The sequence below is a fragment of the Hyla sarda genome, chromosome 4 (assembly GCF_029499605.1).
Source record: "Hyla sarda isolate aHylSar1 chromosome 4, aHylSar1.hap1, whole genome shotgun sequence".
NCBI lineage: Eukaryota > Metazoa > Chordata > Amphibia > Anura > Hylidae > Hyla > Hyla sarda.
In genome coordinates, this window is record NC_079192.1 from 170,167,857 (window position 1) to 170,187,223 (window position 19,367).

The 19,367-nt window shown below is 42.3% G+C and overlaps 1 long non-coding RNA gene across 3 annotated transcripts in view; it reads left to right on the forward strand.

Moving 5' to 3' along the window:
* Nucleotides 1–13,385, forward strand: part of LOC130368692 (uncharacterized) — a 73,933-nt gene extending 60,548 nt beyond the window's left edge. For all 3 annotated transcript variants that reach the window (XR_008892538.1, XR_008892539.1, XR_008892540.1), the window contains 2 exons: nucleotides 2,647–2,713; nucleotides 12,970–13,385. This is a non-coding gene — a long non-coding RNA (uncharacterized LOC130368692). The remainder of the gene's footprint in view (nucleotides 1–2,646; nucleotides 2,714–12,969) is intronic.
* The last annotated feature ends 5,982 nt before the right edge of the window (nucleotides 13,386–19,367 follow it).

Consider the following 19,367-nt stretch of genomic DNA (forward strand, 5'->3'; position numbering starts at 1 on the left):
ACTCATAGGGACTTGACATATCTAACGGTTACCCCATGTCCGTCAGTAAACTAGATTTCATTACTTTTATGATGATGCTAAAAAGATATATCAAGCTTGCAGAAGGATGTAATTTAATTAACCACAAGAAGTCATTTGATACAACTATTTTCTTTTAAGGCCTACAATGAAGTTGGCGTTCTGACATGGCCTGTGCTAAGAATCCGTTAGCTGCTCCACAATGATGACTTTTTTCCAGGCCAAAAACATACATCATAGTTGAATTAACTCCTGTTAGGATTAGCTCAGTAACCCATGCGTTGCTGGCTCACATTAACCCTACTTTTATAAACTTTCCCCTGTCTAATCATAGCACGGTGATGCATGTCCATAAAGCTGAAACTCTGCAGGTCCCCTTGAGGAATGAAAGACATTTAGCCGAAAGATGGAAAATAGTGCTCTGTAAAAATAGTGAAGCTGTGAGATCACCATTAGCGTCTAGCATGAGGAAGCGTTCACAGTGAGTGCTCTGTGTGTAAGTACAGGAAAGTGTGTAAAGACTTAGACTGCAGAAGCCTATTCAGACATTTCATGTAATATTGCTGCATATTCCTTTACTTTGCAATTTTCCTGTGAATATACAAATCTACTATTAAAAATATACTAAAAAAATCATGTTCTGTTTCCCTACTGTTAGGAGGAATGTACTGAAGGCTGGAATGCTAATTTAGGCCATGTTGAAATGTGATGGTTTTATCCCATTTATTCTGATCAATATTTGGAAAAAACACTTGTAATAAAAGAAGAGAAAAGAAGGATTGCGGAGAGCTCACCAGATCCTAAGTCCGTAGTGTCGGGTGTCAAATCGCTGTCAGGTGGCAGCAAGACGAGGAGGCTGAGGTGGTACGGGGGGAATCAGGCGTCAGGGCTAACACCTGATTGCCCTGACGCCTGATTGCCCCTGTACCACCTCAGCCTCCTCGTCTCGCTGCCGCCTGACCGCGATGTGACACCCGACACTACGGACTTAGGATCTGGTGAGCTGCTCCGCAATCCTTCTCTTTTCTTCTTCTGTATTGATTTCATATGTTCTACTAGCGTGCAGCACCACCCACAGTGATCCACAATTTGGTATTCAGTTACCATCAGCATACATTGAATATTGTTAATGGAATACTCAGGATAAAACAACAGCAGTGCCGGAATCTCTTTGGCTTTCTTTCATGTGGATTTATTTAAAAAAAACGAAAAACTTTTGTTTTGCAAAAATCTTAAAACTTCAACCATAACCAACAGCAAATATGATCAGGGAAGCTAAACAACCTGGAACCAAAATGTGTATAAAATCTCAATATAAAATAACAATATAAAAAAAAAAGTCAAACATTAGGTAAAAACCTATTGATTTTGAGAGTATTAGAGGTGTGTTTGACCCCAAAGTTTGATTGATCTAGAAGGGTTGAAGCATGAGCTGGCCATGAGGAGCAGAGCAGTCATGAGCCGCTTAGGAGTCATCATAGGAAGAAGGATCCTGTAATGATAACAAGATCCACCCAAAAGCTTGTGTTGTAAATACTTCAGCCTTCATGGTAACCAGGGATATATAATAGGGCAGATGTATTTGTGGAAGACGTCTATGCCACTTCTTTTGGCACTTCTGTGACTCATTTGTGTGACTGATTTGTCAATATTTTCCATGACTTTTCTGACTACAAAAGAGTCCAAAAGCCATGCCAGGCCCGACACTGGAGAGAGCCTGGAATACCACTTAAGTAATTCTCTCCCGCTGTGTCTATTTTGTGATAATAGAAATGGTTCTTATGACAACAGTTGGTTGTTTGTGTGATATACATACTGCAGGTCTTATGACAAAATAATGAGACCCAATCACAGCTTGGGCCCATGAAGTCAGTAGGGGGCGATCTATACTTGGTGCTGGATTACTTTTTTTTTTTTTATAGCAGATGTAGAGTCTATATAAAAGGGTACCTGTCATATCCGGCAAAAAAAAAAAAAGTTATGTTACTCAGTACCTAATCTTGATTATGTACATATCATTTTCACATCGCTAGCACCTATATTTCTCTCACAAATCCCCTTTTTCTCATGCTCACTTGGTTTTCATCTCCTCTTGTGGAGGAGGCATGTCCATCTCTTGCCCTCATTATATATGACTAAGCTTCCTACCTTACTCTGCTCTGAGTCTGCCTGGGGAGTCATCCAATCACTGCAGGCTGCTCTGTAACAACTTCCTCTCTGTTTTTATGCTGTACATGTTACATAGAGAAGAGGATTATTGGAGTGTGGTATACCTTATAAACTGACTATAGTTTTTAAAAATCTTCCAAAAATACAAAAAATGCGATCGATGGGGCGCTGTTCCTCTAAATAAATTGCCCAAATGGTATGGTAAAGTACAAGGTAATATTATTGGGCACACTTCAATGCGTTTCTGGTCCAGGGATCGGACCCTTCGTCAGGACAATGCACTGGACCAGAAGTGCCTCTTTAAAACAAAAAAAAAAAGGACAACTCCTAAATGTTGTAATGTTTGCATTGCAGTGCTACAAATATAAAATACATTAAATATATCAGAAGTCAGCAGCGATTTTGCAGCAAGAAAACTGTAATTTTGCTAAACTTTTATTTTTCTGTTGAAATTTACAGGAGAATAAGGACCTCACAAAGTGTTGAAGGTTTGTAAAAAGACAACCAACAAGTGATGAAAACACAGGTAATGTCCAACACAATATTGTTCTATGTTCTATATTATCTTTATTTTTGTGGTGCAACGAAAATGACTTGCTGGACTGAGGTCAAGGACTGATGCATTTGTTGCTCTACTCTGCATTATTCTTCTTTGTGTGTCATATCTCATGCTGCTCTTTATGTGATGACTTTTACCTGTGGTTAAATAAACCTTTTTTCTGAAGCAAAACAACTTTGAAATAGGATGAATTCTGCCAGGGATCCTCTTAGAATGTTTGTGGTCAAGATGGGCAGTAAATGGGCTTGGTCAACAAGTAGGGTTGATAACAGTAGACGCAGGAACAAACACCTTTGCAGACAGCAGGGAATAAATTAATCCTTATGCATAGGCACAGATTGATGGGTAAAGATTTTAAAAAGTCTGGAGAACTTAGAATTGGCTGAAGTCAGGGGCATTTAGTACACACTGGCCCTTTTAAACACCATCTAGTGTGTCAATCTTAATCAGCAGAAGACCGAAAAAATGGAGCACTCACCACGTTTGCAGATAAATCAGGGAGACTTCTTTATTTGCAGGTTATACAGGATGGCAGTGGGGGATGTAGACAATATGGAATGTGCGGGGGGTTTAACAGCGATCACACGGGGCGACGGTCCGTATCGCTCACTTGAGCTTCGTCAGGCCACGGGCCTGACGAAGCTCAAGTGGGCGATATGGAAAAGTCTCGAATTTCCTAATTATCAATTATTTAGGTAGATGATTTATAAAACTGTAAATAACTTAGATACAGAACAATTTACTTCCATCAGACATTTTATTAAATGTTTTTCATGAAGAACAATCCCATAATTACCACTTTATACACTGTTATTTCCGTTTGGATTCCAGTGCATTAAAATTCAAGGCTCTTTGACTATAGGTATTTTTCTGTTCCAGTACTCTGCACAATAACTAAATGCTATAATGGCCTAGTATGTTCCTGCATATTAAAAAATGAAGGAAAAAAAATTGTCATTATCGAACCAACCTGTTTCACTGATGTAGAATAAAGTATTTGAATGCTAAATCTGCAATCTCTTTATGCTCTTCTACTGGCATTATGCAAAGGTTAACAAAGCACAAAAATGATGGAGGAGACAGTAAAAGGATGTATTTGTAACGTAGGTACTTTTTTGATATAACACTGAATCAGAAAATGACAACTCAAGGAGACAGGCCTTCTTTGTGATTTGTAGGGCTGTATTGAATTCAGCTTACATAACATGAAAAATTGTACAGTATTACAACAAGAAAATTGTTATGTCTGGGAGAAAAAATTCTAGGAACAAATTATCAAAAATAACAATTCTTTTACTTTGCCGAAGTAGAAAACCATAGTCAATAGTTTGTTTCCTTTCTCTATGCATCAGTAAACACTGAATAAGAATAAAGTTTGCTTTACATGACAATAGACAGAATTTACTTCCTTAATCTTATGTGGCCAAGTGTGGGTTAATAAAGGAAAATTAAAGTCATACTGCTGTGGTCACACTGTTGTGTATATATATATATATATATATATATATATACATATATATATATATATATATATATACACACACACACTGTATATATATATATATATATATATATATATATATAAAAACCAAAAAAGTATTGCTGCACTACTCAGCCTCAATGTGTGGGTGCCAGCGTCCAAAAACTTCTTGACCAAAAGTCCTCGGTTTAAATAGGATCCAAAAATAACGCAGCACTCCAAAGAACGGTGAAAAAAAGTGTTGATTTATTCCTGTCACATCAGTACAAGCAACGTTTCTGCTCCTATGGAGCCATTTTCAAGCTTGAAAATGGCTCCATAGGAGCAGAAACGTTGCTTGTACTGATGTGACAGGAATAAATCAACACTTTTTTTCACCGTTCTTTGGAGTGCTGCGTTATTTTTGGATCCTATATATATATATATATATATATATATATATATATATATATATAAATATCTTACAAATTAAAGTAAAAAATTCTTCAACACCCATTTTTTTTTTAAATTTCTATATAAATCTGTTGATTTGCAAGAAATCTTACAGACAGCACATTTAGGCCCCTTTCACACTGCTGTTGTGACCCAGCAGGCAGCGGACATCAGAAAAGGCAGGGAGAATAGTGGGAGAATAATTAGTGCTTGCAACGTCTTTTTCTCCTGCTACTCCCGCTATAAAAATAATGATCCGTTGCTGCCTGTTGTGCCCCGTCCCGATAACTGATGTTAAAGGCAAAAAAAAAAACGGTTGTTTTTGGACGGGTGTGAAAGTAGCCTAATTTGGGAAAACTAGACACAAATTTCCTGCAATTTATAATAACACTAGATAAGTACCCGGCATTGCCCAGTTTTTCCTTCCTAACCCTTGTTGAGGAGGAAAATAAACAAAGGAGGAAGCTTTTGACTTCATATCCCGTCCTCATATATTGTCCTTATATCCTGATTTCATTTCCTGACATCATATTCCAACCTCATATTCTGTCCTTATATCCTGACCTCACATTCTGACCTCATATCACATCCTAATATACATCATATAAGCTATATTTCCCCAAGGTACCTGTCATATGTGTATACCAGGTTTCAGAAATATATCTCATCCATGTAAATATCTCATCCAGGGAAAGCTGAGTGAGATATGGGACTTCTAGAAATAGATAAATCCCTGGCAAGAAATAGCTAACTGGTGAATCCTGTTATCAGGCCTAGATTTTTATGGGATGAAAGGCAGGTTTAGTAATTACCAAATATAATGGGGCCCTTCCCTACTGGGCCACTTTGAGTGTTTAGTTTGGCCCAGATCAGCAGTAGTACTGAAGAGACTTCTTCACTGGGCCTTAAAGGAAATCTTTCAGCAGTATCACCTGCACTAATCTGTCGGTACAAACAGGTAGTGCAGGTGACACTGATGACAACCATACTTACCTGATCCCGTTTGGTGCTCCGGTTCACCCGCTATCTTCTTCGGTATATTCTGTTCCGGGGCCGACTTGAAGCACGGGAAGAGCTTTTTGTCACTGCTGCTGTTTGCTAGCAGGGGGACTCAGCAGAGAAGCAGGAGCGGTGACATCATGAAGCTCCGCCCATGCTCCAAGTTGGCCCAGAACAGAAGATACCAAAGATGATAGCGGGTGAACCAGAGCACCGAAAGGGATCAGGTAAGTATCGTTGTCATCAGTGTCATCTGCTCTACCTATCTGATGAGAGTTTAAATCTGGAGGTTTGCAGCTTCAAAAGGGGACATTGTAACCTGTGTGAGTAACACCCTTGTTGACTGTTATGTTAGTTGGCTGGTAGTAAGCCACCTGTAAAGACAGGGAAGTTTTTATATAGTTGGGGCTGGACAAGCAGGATTTTTTATGCCCGAGTATGAAGGCTGCATTTCTTGTTCGCTGGAATATCAATACAGGATAAACTCTGTATAAGCTGAGTTCCGATTTACTGTCTCTGACAGGTCTTTTATTTGGCTGTCTCTACAGAGCTAATCTCCCTCAGTAGATAAAGGACAAGATCAGAATTAGTCCATAGGACAAGAGGAACAGTTGCCTATAACAGTCATTAGAATTTCTCCTTACTATACCAGTATTAAGGCGTGCCGGGAACAAACAAAAAAAGACCATCACTAGTGTGACCCCCTAAGCAACCTGAATCAGCCTGAAAAGGTCCCTGAGCCTACCCTACAGTTGTGGCACTCCAAGGCTTAACCAGCCCACTGGCTCGGCTCCCTCAGAAGTGACAATCCCCCTGGCCTGCAGACCATTGCATTTAGATTAACACTCAATGGTGAACACTGAACAGTAATGGACCAAAGTATTTCAAGGGCCCTTCCTCATTTCTGTGAGTCCATTTTAAAGTAATCATTGCACACCCTGGGTTGAATAGGATATGTGGTAACTTTAAAAAAAAAAAAAAAAAAAAAAAAAAAAAAGTCTGCTCTAAATGAGGCTGTCTTATGCTAGACATTTGGGCCGTATATTAGAAATACAGTATTGTGCCACAGCTTGGTCCCACCAGAGAGGAGGCTCTGGTACTCCAGGGGCCAGTCTGACCCTGGGGCACTTTTGGACTTAAGTGAAAACACACAATACAGATCTCTTTGCATATCCAGGGTTTCTACTCATTTTACTAAAAGCCACAGCCTTTTCTTTTTTTTTTTTGCACCATAATTTTGTCTCAATGTGGCATAGCTCAAAGCATGTCTAAAATACCTAAAATACGTAGAATTTTGTTATATTTTAGTTATTACATTTGCCCCAGTGCATCATGAGCCATATATCTATAAAAAGGTTTAAACAAATTATTTAAACATTGTTTTACCTTTCTTTTCTGGTTTAGTTTGGTTGATTAACAGAATTTCACTAATAAGACTTCTGGGAAACAATTGGCACATTAAAATCACATTACATTGCAGACCATAATAATATAAAATGGATGGCTTTATGGAAAAATACAGTAAGCCAGGGAGTGTGCAAAGCTGGTAGAAATTTACACTGTATCACAAAGCAGAACGTTGTGTAGCATCTTGTTATCCTTTTTTGGTTGTGATATTTTATTATGGTTTTACTGTGGGATTTTATATGTAGAAGTTAACACACTAATACTTTTTAAACAATTGGTATTCTGTCACTGCTAACATATCAGTAACCGCAACATTAACAGCTACAATGCCCCTATAAGTGCCAACCAGTTTGGAGTGTTTGGTTTATATACCCAGTAAATTATGCAGTAGTGATTGAAGCTGCGCTGTACGTGGACCACTAATGATGGCTTTGGAAAGTAGCAGAGTCAAAATTACAGAGCTTTACTTCTCTCATTATATAGCAACAAAATATATTTGAACTTCCTAGTCTGGGAAGTGAATTTGGTCCCTCTTTATGGGGACTGACTCTATACAGTTTACAGCTTTTAACTTTTTTTATTTTACCATTCATGTATGTTTTTCATTAGGCTGTTGTCAAAATAAGCCATTTTTAGGGCCGCTCGGGCCATTTGTAAGATATGTAACTGGTTATTTCCTGGACAGAGTGTTTTATGTTAGCCGTATATCATGTTATTTTGGGCGCTTTGCAGACTGGAAATTTGTGTAAAACTATAGGTTAAGAATTAACCCCTTCAGGACCAAGCCCATTTTGGCCTTAAGGACCAGAGCGTTTTTTGCACATCTGACCACTGTCACTTTAAACATTAATAACTCTGGAATGCTTTTAGTTATCATTCTGATTCCGAGAATGTTTTTTCGTGACATATTCTACTTTAACATAGTAGTAAATGTTTGTCCATACTTGCATCCTTTCTTGGTGAAAAATCCGTAAATTTGATGAAAAATTTGAAAATGTAGCATTTTTCTAACTTTGAAGCTCTCTGCTTGTAAGGAAAATGTATATTACGAATAATTTTTTTTTGATTCACATATACAATATGTCTACTTTATGTTTGCATCATAAAATTGCCCAGTTTTTACTTTTGGAAGACACCAGAGGGCTTCAAAGTTCAGCAGCAATTTTGCACAAAATTTTCAAACTCGATATTTTTCAGGGACCAGTTCAGTTTTGAAGTGGATTTGAAGGGTCTTCATATTAGAAATACCCCATAAATGACCCCATTATAAAAACTACACCCCCCAAAGTATTCAAAATGACATTCAGTAAGTGTTTTAACCCTTTATGTGTTTCACAGGAATAGCAGCAAAGTGAAGGAGAAAATTCAAAATCTTCATTTTTTACACTCGCATGTTCTTGTAGACCCAATTTTTGAATTTTTGCAAGTGGTAAAAGGAGAAAATTACTTGTATTTGTAGCCCAATTTCTCTCGAGTAAGCACATACCTCATATGTCTATGTAAAGTGTTCGGCGGGCGCAGTAGAGGGCTCAGAAATGAAGAAGTGACAAGGGGATTTTGGAGAGTACGTTTTTCTGAAATGGTTTTTGGGGGGCATGTTGCATTTAGGAAGCCCCTATGGTGCCAGAACAGCAAAAAACCCTCACATGGCATACCATTTTGGAAACTAGACCCCTCGGGGAATGTAACATGTGATAAAGTGAGCCTTACTACCCCACAGGTGTTTCATGACTTTTGCAAATGTAAAAAATACTAATAATTTTTACCTAAAATGCTTGTTTTCCCAAAAATTTTACATTTTTAAAAAGGGTAATAGCAGAAAATACCCCTCAAAATTTGAAGCCCAATTTCTCCCGATTCAGAAAACACCCCATATGGGGGTGAAAAGTGCTCTGCTGGCGCACTACAGGTCTCAGAAGAGGAGTAGTCACATTTGGCTTTTTGGAAACAAATTTTGCTCTGGGGGCATGCCACATTTAGGAAGCCCCTATGGTGCCAGGACAGCAAAAAAAAAAACCTACATGGCATACCATTTTGGAAACTAGACCCCTCAGGGAACGTAACAAGGGGTTAAGTGAACCTTTATACCCCACAGGTGTTTCACGACTTTTGCATATGTAAAAAAAAAATGTATTTTTACCTAAAATGCTTGTTTTCCCAAAAATTTTATATTTCAAAAAGGGTAAAAGCAGAAAATACCCCCCAAAATTTGTAACACAATTTCTCCCGAGTACGGCGATACCCCATATGTGTCCCTAAACTGTTGCCTTGAAATACGACAGGGCTCCAAAGTGAGAGCGCCATGCGCATTTGAGGCATAAATTAGGGACTTGCATAGGGGTGGACATAGGGGAATTCTACGCCAGTGATTCCCAAACAGGGTGCCTCCAGTTGTTGCAAAACTCCCAGCATGCCTGGACAGTCAACGGCTGTCCGACAATACTGGGAGTTGTTGTTTTGCAACAGCTGGAGGCTCCATTTTGGAAACAGTGGCGTACCAGACGTTTTTCATTTTTATTGGGGAGGGGAGGGGGGCTGTGTAGGGGTATGTGTATATGTAGTGTTTTTTACTTTTTATTTTATTTGTGTTAGTGTAGTGTATTGTTTTTAGGGTACAGTCACACGGGCGGGGGTTCACAGTAGTTTCTCGCTGGCAGTTTGAGCTGCGGCAGAAAATTTGCCGCAGCTCAAACTTGCAGCCGGATACATACTGTGATCCTCTGCCCATGTGAGTGTACCCGGGGGGGGGGGGGGGGGGGGGGTCGAGAAACATCCAGCTGTTGCAAAACTACAACTCCCAGCATGTGCTGGCAGACTGTACATGCTGAGAGTTTTAGTTTTGCAGCAGCTGTAGGCACACTGGTTATGTATCACTGAGTTTGTGACCTAACTCAGTGTTTCAAAACCAGTGTGCCTCCAGCTGTTGCAAAACTACAACTCCCAGCATGTACGGTGCATGGTGTACGGTGACTGCTGAGAGATGTAGTTTGCAACAGCTGGAGGCACACCGGTCGTGAAACACTGAGTTAGGTAAAAAAAAAAAACTCTGAGTTTCACAACCATTGTGCCGTCAGCTGTTGCAAAACTACAACTCTCAGCAGTCACCGACAGCTAACGGGCATGCTGGGAGTTGTAGTTATGCAACCAGCAGATGAACCACTACAACTCCCAGCATGCACTTTAGCTGTTTGTGCAAGCTGGGAGTTGTAATTATACAACAGCTGAAGGTACACTTTTCCATAGAAAAAATGTGCCTGCAGCTGTTGCAAAACTATAAGTCCAAGCATGCCCATAAGGGAATGCTGGGAGTTGTGGTTGTCTGCCTCTTGCTGTTGCATAAATACAGCTCCCAGCATGCCCTTTTTGCATGCTGGGAGCTGTTGCTAAGCAACAGCAGGAGGCTGTAACTCACCTCCTACTGCTGCCAGCACACAGGTCAGTCCCGCCGCCGCCGCCGCCCCGCCGCTCCTGGGGCCCCGATCCCAACATTGACACCGGGGATCGGGGTCCCCAGCTCCCGGGGTCTTCTTCCCGCACCCGCTCACATCCTCCAGAAGAGGGGCGGAGCGGGTTGCGGGAGTGACACCTGCAGCAGGTGCCCTGATTGGTTGGCTGGTAAACCGGCCGACGAATCAGGGCGTTCGTGAGGTGGCACCAGTGCCACCTCACCCCTGCTGGCTATGGCTGATTGGGGCCGTCAGAGACGGCCCCGATCAGCCAGTAATTCCAGGTCACCGGGTCACTGAAGACCTGATTGACCCGGAATCGCCGCAGATCGCTGGACTGAATTGTCCAACGATCTGCGGCCATCGCCGACATGGGGGGGGCATAATGACCCCCCTGGGCGATATGCCGCGATGCCTGCTGAACGATTTCACCAGGCATCCGGCTCCGGTCCCCAACCGGCTAGCGGTGGGGACCGGAATTCCCACGGGCGTATGGATACGCCCTCGGTCCTTAAGGACTCGGAATGCAGTCCATACGCCCTATGTCCTGAAGAGGTTAAAGAACTACTCTGGTGGAAGAAAAATGTTTTCAAATTGACTGGTGCCACAAGTTATACAGATTTGTAAATTACTTCTATTTAAAAATCGTAAGCCTTCCAATACTTATCAGCTGTTTTATGCTCAAGAGGAAGTTGTGTAGTTCTTTCCAGTCTGACCACAGTGCTTTCTGCTGACACCTCTGTCCAGAGCAGCATAGGTTTGCTATGGGGATTTTCTCCTGCTCTGGACAATTCCTGACACGAACAGAAGTGTCAGCAGAGAGCACTGTGGTCAGACTGGAAAAAAAAACACAACTGGAGTAAGCAGCAGCTAATACTGGAAGGATTAAGATTTTTAAATAGAAGTAATTTACAAATCTGTTTAACTTTTTGGCGCCAGTTGATTTGAAAACATTTGTTTTCCACTTGTTTTCCACAGGAGTACCCCTTTAAGCCTGGTTGTCCAAATTCAGATTTTTCTTATTTCTTTATGTTAACTTGGGAAAGTTTGTATTAGCAAATGTGTAGCCGAGCTGATTTTATCTTCTGATTTAGATTATGTAAAACAAAAACTCTCTACAATGTGCCTCTTTTGAGTAGATGTTTATCAGTACTGGAAATATACAGTTTGAAGGAAATAAATGGCCACCAAGGTGATGGGTTGGCACAAGAATGTCTGTCTACTTCCAGTGCTCACAGTTCTGTCTACTTCCAGTGCTCACAGTTCTGTCTACCTCCAGTGCTCACAGTTCTGTCTACCTCCAGTGCTCACAGTTCTGTCTACCTCCAGTGCTCACAGTTCCGTCTACCTCCAGTGCTCACAGTTCCGTCTACTTCCAGTGCTCACAGTTCTGTCTACTTCCAGTGCTCACAGTTCTGTCTACTTCCAGTGCTCACAGTTCTGTCTACTTCCAGTGCTCACAGTTCCGTCTACTTCCAGTGCTCACAGTTCCGTCTACTTCCAGTGCTCACAGTTCCGTCTACTTCCAGTGCTCACAGTTCCGTCTACTTCCAGTGCTCACAGTTCCGTCTACTTCCAGTGCTCACAGTTCTGTCTACCCCCAGTGCTCACAGTTCTGTCTACTTCCAGTGCTCACAGTTCCGTCTACTTCCAGTGCTCACAGTTCCGTCTACCTCCAGTGCTCACAGTTCTGTCTACTTCCAGTGCTCACAGTTCCGTCTACTTCCAGTGCTCACTGTTCCGTCTACTTCCAGTGCTCACAGTTCTGTCTACCTCCAGTGCTCACAGTTCTGTCTACTTCCAGTGCTCACAGTTCCGTCTACTTCCAGTGCTCACAGTTCCGTCTACTTCCAGTGCTCACAGTTCTGTCTACCTCCAGTGCTCACAGTTCTGTCTACTTCCAGTGCTCACAGTTCTGTCTACTTCCAGTGCTCACAGTTCTGTCTACCTCCAGTGCTCACAGTTCTGTCTACTTCCAGTGCTCACAGTTCCGTCTACTTCCAGTGCTCACAGTTCTGTCTACCTCCAGTGCTCACAGTTCTGTCTACTTCCAGTGCTCACAGTTCTGTCTACTTCCAGTGCTCACAGTTCTGTCTACTTCCAGTGCTCACAGTTCTGTCTACTTCCAGTGCTCACAGTTCTGTCTACTTCCAGTGCTCACAGTTCTGTCTACTTCCAGTGCTCACAGTTCTGTCTACTTCCAGTGCTCACAGTTCTGTCTACCTCCAGTGCTCGCAGTTCTGTCTACTTCCAGTGCTCATAGTTGTTTCCATGTTTTATTTTTATTTTTTTTACAGATGTATATAGCCCTGGAGAAATGGGAGGAGCACCCTTAACCCCCCCCCCCCCCCGCCCTCAATTTTCCTGTCATATTGGGTGGTTAAAAAAAAATAAAATGCATACGGTTATCAGTTATGAGGAAATGTACTTACACTTGTGCTGATTTTTTTTATTTGCAGGCCGGCTGTTGCTGGGCAGGATGAAATCGACATCTGATTGGTCAGCGTGGATTCGGTGGGAATGGAGAAGTTTTAAAAGAAGCGGTGGCGATTCCCATAGCTCAGTCAGCGTGTCAAGACCCAAGAAGCGTGCCCTCCCTCCTTCCCTTGTCACGGTCTGTTTTTAGGGACGTCGCCCCGTTTATTAGCGGGTCGGACAGTTTTTGTTATATGGTTGTATTAAATTAACATTCGTTTTCTTAATTAAAATGGGGTGTCACCCAGACTGGTCTGGGCGGATAGTTTTATTTAATTCAGAGTTTTACATTATATGGTTATTTCAGCTTTGCTGATTTTATTGGATGTTAGTTTTTTAAATTAATTTATGGTTTTATTAATAAATGTATTTATTTAATTTTTTTTTTTTTACCCCTCAATAAAGACCGTGGCCTTTTGATTCCAACCACTAGTGTCTGTGTAGTTATTTCAGGTTTTTGCTATAGGGGGGTGGGGGGGTCTCATTCTATGCAGAATGTGATCTAACTACTTATTAGTTGCTACCCAAAGTAACTGCTACCACAAATTGTGCTCTTCCAGTCACTGAAGAAATATTCACTCTGTCTATATGTCATGTGTAAGAAGAATAATTAAAAGGAACCTGTCAGGCTGGGTATGGTGCCCTGGCGGAGGGTACCATAAGATAGACATGCTGTTCTTAGCAGTCCATCGCTTATGCCGAAGTGTACAGTAGTTTAGAAGCACTTAGATTCTGAAGCATCCAGTGCAATCCAAGTGCTGCCAGAGAGTATGAGTGAAAGATTGTTTCCCCTTCACTGGGTATAAGAAGAGATCTGTCAATCATCAGTAGGTGGTCAGGGGCAGGGCACCTAATGAATACTAGTAATTCCTCTATGGCAGCACTAAACATGAATTAAAGCACTTGTAAATTACTGTACACTTCTCCATAAGTGACAGGCCACTAAAAACATCTGCCACTATTTGCATAGACTTACATAAGAGGTACACATGCTGTAGAGTTAAAGGGGTACTCCCGTGGAAAACTTTTTTTTTTTTAATTAACTGGTGCCGGAAAGATAAACAGATTTGTAAATTACTTCTATTAAAAAAATCTTAATCCTTCCAATACATTTTATGGGCTGTATACTATAGAGGAAATGCTTTTCTTTTTAGATTTCTCTGATGTCACGGCCACAGTGCTCTCCTGACCTCTGCTGTCCATTTTAGGAACTGTCCAGAGCAGCATATGTTTGCTATGGGGATTTTCTCCTGCTCTTGACAGTTCCAAAAATGGACAGCAGAGGTCAGCAGAGAGCACTGTGGCCGTGACATCAGAGAAATCCAAAAAGAAAAGCATTTCCTCTGTAGTATACAGCCCCTAAAATGTACTGGAAGGATTAAGATTTTTTTAATCTAAGTAATTTACAAATCTGTTTAACTTTCTGGCACCAGTTGATTTAAAAAAAAAAAAAAGTTTTCCACGGGAGTACCCCTTTAACAGTTAAAGTTGTAGCGAGTTAACTAGATGTGTTAACCAACCAAGTGGAGTGTTAGATACATAGTTTACAATACAAACTACACTACAAAATTAAAGACATGAATATATTTTTAGATGTGCCTATTTGCTAAAGAAAGCAAACTTTAGAGAAGAATATGGTGGCAGGCCCTGGGTTATAGATTTAAGGATGCATATATAAATGCTGTGGCCACAATTTCAATCAATAAAACCATGGAGATATTGTTCAGGCCAAACACCTCAGAAAAGTGATCAGAACAATGGAATACCTTTATAATAAGAAAGAACAGATCTGACCTGGGCAAGTCATTTAAAGGGGTACTCCGGTGAAAACCTTTTTTCTTTTAAATCAACTGGTGGCAGAAAGTTAAACATATTTGTAAATTACTACTATTAACATTTTTTTAATCCTTCCTGTACTTATTAGCTGCTGAATACTACAGAGGAAATTCAATTCTTTTTGGAATGCTCTCTGATGACATCACGAGCACAGTTCTCTCTGCTGACGTTTTTATAATAATAATAATGCTTTACTTATTATTGTCCTTAGTGGGATTTGAACCCAAGTCCCCAGCACTGCAAGGCAGCTGTGCTAACCACTGAGCCACCATCCTGCCCTTAGCATACATCTGCTATGCATGGTTGCTAAAATGGACAGAGATTTCAGCAGAGAGCACTGTGCTCGTGATGTCATCAGTGTTCCAAAAAGAAAGGAATTTCCTCTGTAGCATTCAGCAGCTAATAAGTACTGGAAGGATTAAGATTTTTTAATAGAAGTAATTTACAAATATGTTTAACTTTCTGCCACCAGTTGATTTAAAAGAAAAAAGGTTTTCACCGGAGTACCCCTTTAAATGACTATGTATATATTGGTACGCAGAAGAGAATTCATGAATGCACAACACATTGAAATTGAAGCAGAAGAAGGCCACACCAGATTGTTTCCTTAGGAAACTTATGCCACGCTGGATATATATATATATATATATATATATATATATAGCATCACCAAATTGGAAAACTGTCACAATGTCTGAGATATATTTATTCCTGGTGAAGCATGTGCAGTGTCCCACTGCACACACTCTGGGGCATGTGAGTTGGTTGTTAGACATATGTGCTTTGTCCAAAGGTATTTTATGCTTTTCTACATGTGGCAGCCATAGGGAGTTGGACAGATGGTTGTACATGACTCGGGGTGGTTAGATGTATTACTTTGTGACACCGTTAACCTACACGGTCCGAGGATACGAGCTTCTCCTGGTCCAGGCGCGGAATAATAAATACACCGATGCTGGGTTATGGATAACTGTCTCTAGGATAGAACTAGCAGGTTTTTCACAATACAGAAGTGTGTGCAGTAAGATGGGCAGAGTGGAACCTGGGGAGCCTATCGCCTTGCTGGGAGTTGTAGTGGTTGTTGAATGCAGCCATAAGATTAGTAGCAGCACACGCTGACTTGCAAGACTTAACTTGACTGACTGAAGTAGAGATTTTCCCCAAGAGCTTTGCTTACCGCTAGGCTTTGACCATTCACCTGAGCGCCGGGGTCTTTTCCTGAGATTTGGAGTGGCTTTGGAATTTTGTAGACTTCTTCTCCCTAGACTCCACCTCAGCTTGCTAGCTGGAACACACTCTCCTTCTCCTCTGAACTCTTGACTATAACTCCACTCTCCTCCCCCCCCCCCAACACTACATTAAGAGCTAGGTTTTGTCTCAGGGTCACCTGGTCTCTCTGTCACAATCCATTAAAGGTACAGAGCATAAATTAACACATAACATGACATGGCAATTAATCACATTATTAAAGGTTAGACAATGGAGCAGTGGGCCCAACTTATAGACAGCAGGGATGCCCAAGGCAATCTTTAGCCCACAGGACAGCCTTTTGGTGCTTGGACACCACATTCAGTTGTGGTGTTTTGCACTATTTCATATCTTTTGCATTGTTCATGTAATTGTTCATGTAATGTGCTGTTATAATATTATAAGATTTAGGAAAGGGAGAAATAGTCTGTGGATAGAAGCTGGACATGTGTCCCTTAGCTATCCTGGGATCTTCCAGACTTGCAGGCCAGACTTAACTCCTTGGGGACGAAGGGCGTATGCATACGCCCTCACGTCCCATCACTTAAGGACAGAGGGCGTATCCTTACGCCCTCCATATTTCCGATCACTGCCGCTCGCCGGGCGGTGATCGGACTGGGATGCCTGCTGATATCTATCAGCAGGCATCCTGTGGCAATGCCTAGGGGGGTCCTGAGATCCCCCCATATCGGCGATCGCAGCAAATCGCAGGTCAATTCAGACCTGCAATTTGCCGCGATCCGGGCAAATCGGGTCACTGGTGACCCGATCTCCAGGAAAATAAGACTGATCGGAGCTGTCAGAGACAGCTCCGACCAGCCTAAAGCATAGGAGCGAGGTGGCAGTGTTGCCACCCCCTCCAATCCCCTGCCATTGGTCGGTCAGGCTGACCACCAATGGCAGGAGGGGGGCGGGGGGGTCACAGTTCATTTCCCCCCGCTCTGCGCACCGATCGAAGTAGGTACAGAGTGGGGGGAACACTGACGGCGAGGGGGGAACATGGCCCGGCTTACCCGGACCGGAGGAGGCGGCGGAGGCAGCGGCATCCCGGAGCAGCGGCGGCAGGAACAAGCGGCGCGAGCAGGAGGAGCGGTGGCTGGAAAGTGCGGCTGAGAAGGCTGCAGTGAAGATCGCGGTAAGTGATCTTCACTGTGGCCTTCTAAAAGCTGCAAATTTACAACTCCCAGCATGCCCAGACAGCCAAAGGCTGTCTGGGCATGCTGGGAGTTGTAGTTTTGCAACATCTGGAGGGTCACAGTTTGGAGACCACTGTGTAGTGGTCTCTAAACTGTGGTCCTCCAGATGTTGCAAAACTACAACTCCCAGCATGCACTGACTGTCTGGGCATGCTGGGAGTTGTAGTTTTGCAACATCTGAAGTGGCACAGTTTAGAGACCACTATATGGTGGTCTCCAAACTGTAGCCCTCCAGATGTTGCAAAACTACAACTCCCAGCATGCCCAGACAGTCAGGGATGCTGGGCATGTAGTTCTGCAATATCTGGCCCTTCAGATGTTGCAGAACTACAACTCCCAGCATGCCTGGACAGTCTGGGCATGCTTGGAGTTGTAGTTTTGCAACATCTGGAGGGCTACAGTTTGGAGGCCACTGTTCTTCCCCAGTTGTTGCATAACTACAACTCCTAGCATGCCCAGACTGTCCAGGCATGCTGGGAGTTGTAGTTCTGCAACATCTGAAGGGCCAGATATTGCAGAACTACACGCCCAGCATCCCTGATTGTCTGGCCGTGCTGGGAATTGTAGTTTTGCAACAGCTGTAGGCACACTGGTTGGGAAACACTGAGCTAGAGTCTGTTTCCTAACTCAGTAATTCCAACCCATGTGCCTCCAGCTGTTGCAAAACTACAACTCCCAGAGTGCACTGACAGACCGTACATGCTGGGAGTTGTAGTCTTGCAACAGCTGGAGGCACATGGGTTGGAATCACTGAGCTAGAGTCTGTTTTCTAACTCAGTGGTTCCCCACCAGTGTGCCTACAGCTGTTGTAAAACTACAACTCCCAGCATTTACGGTCTGTCAGTGCATTCTGGGAGTTGTCATTTTGCCACAGCTGAAGGTTTCACACGGGCGGGTTTGCAGTGCGTTTCCTTCAAGGAAACTTACTGTGAACCCCTGCCTGTGTGAATGTACCCTAAAAACACTACACTAACAAATAATAAAAAGTAAAACACTACACATACACCCCTTTACACGTCGACCGCCCCCCCCCCCCCAATAAAAATGAAAAATGTCTCATACGGCAGTGTTTCCTAAACGGCGCCTCCAGCTGTGGCAAAACCACAACTCCCAGTGTTGTCGGACAGCCGTAGACTGTCCTGGCAGGCTGGGAGTCTTGCAACAGCTGGAGGCACCCTGTTTGGGAAACACTTCTGTAGGGTTTTGGTGGAGACAAGCCCCATCCTTGTAACCAGGTCCACCCCTACTGCAAATTCCTTATTCAGGCCTCAAATGCGCATGGCACTCTCTCACTTCAGAGCCCTGTCGTATTTCAAGGCAACAGTTTAGGGCCACATATGGGGTATCTCCGTACTCGGGAGAAATTGCGTTACAAAGTTTGGGGGGATTTTTCTCCCATTACCCTTTGTAGAAATGGTAAATTTGGGGAAAAAACCTGCACTTTAGTGAAAATTTTTTTTTCATTTACACATCCGAATATAAAGAAAAGTCGTCTAACACCTGTGGGGTGTTAAGGCTCACCGGACCCCTTGTTACATGCCTTGAGGGGTGTAGTTTCCAAAATAGTATGCCATGTGTTTTTTTTTTGCTGTTCTGGCACCATAGGGGCTTCCTAAATGCGACATGCCCCCAAAAACCATTTCAGTGAAACTCACTCTCCAAAATCCCATTGTCGCTCCTTCCCTTCTGATCCCTCTACTGCGCCCGCCGAACACTTAACATACACATATGAGATATTTCCATACTCGTGAGAAATTGGGTTACAAATTTTTGGGGGCTTTTTCTCCTTTTACCCCTTGTAAAATTTCAAAAACTGGGTCTACAAGAACATGCGAGTGTAAAAAATTAAGATTTTGAATTTTCTCCTTCACTTTGCTGCTATCCCTGTGAAACACCTAAAGGGTTAACAAACTTACTGAATGTCATTTTGAATACTTTGAGGGGTGCAGTTTTTATAATGGGGTAATTTATGGGGTATTTCTAATATGAAGGCCCTTCAAATCCACTTCAAAACTGAACTGGCCCCTAAAAAATTCAGATTTTGAAAATGTTGTGAAAAATTGGAAAATTGCTTCTGAACTTTTAAGCCCTCTGATGTTTTC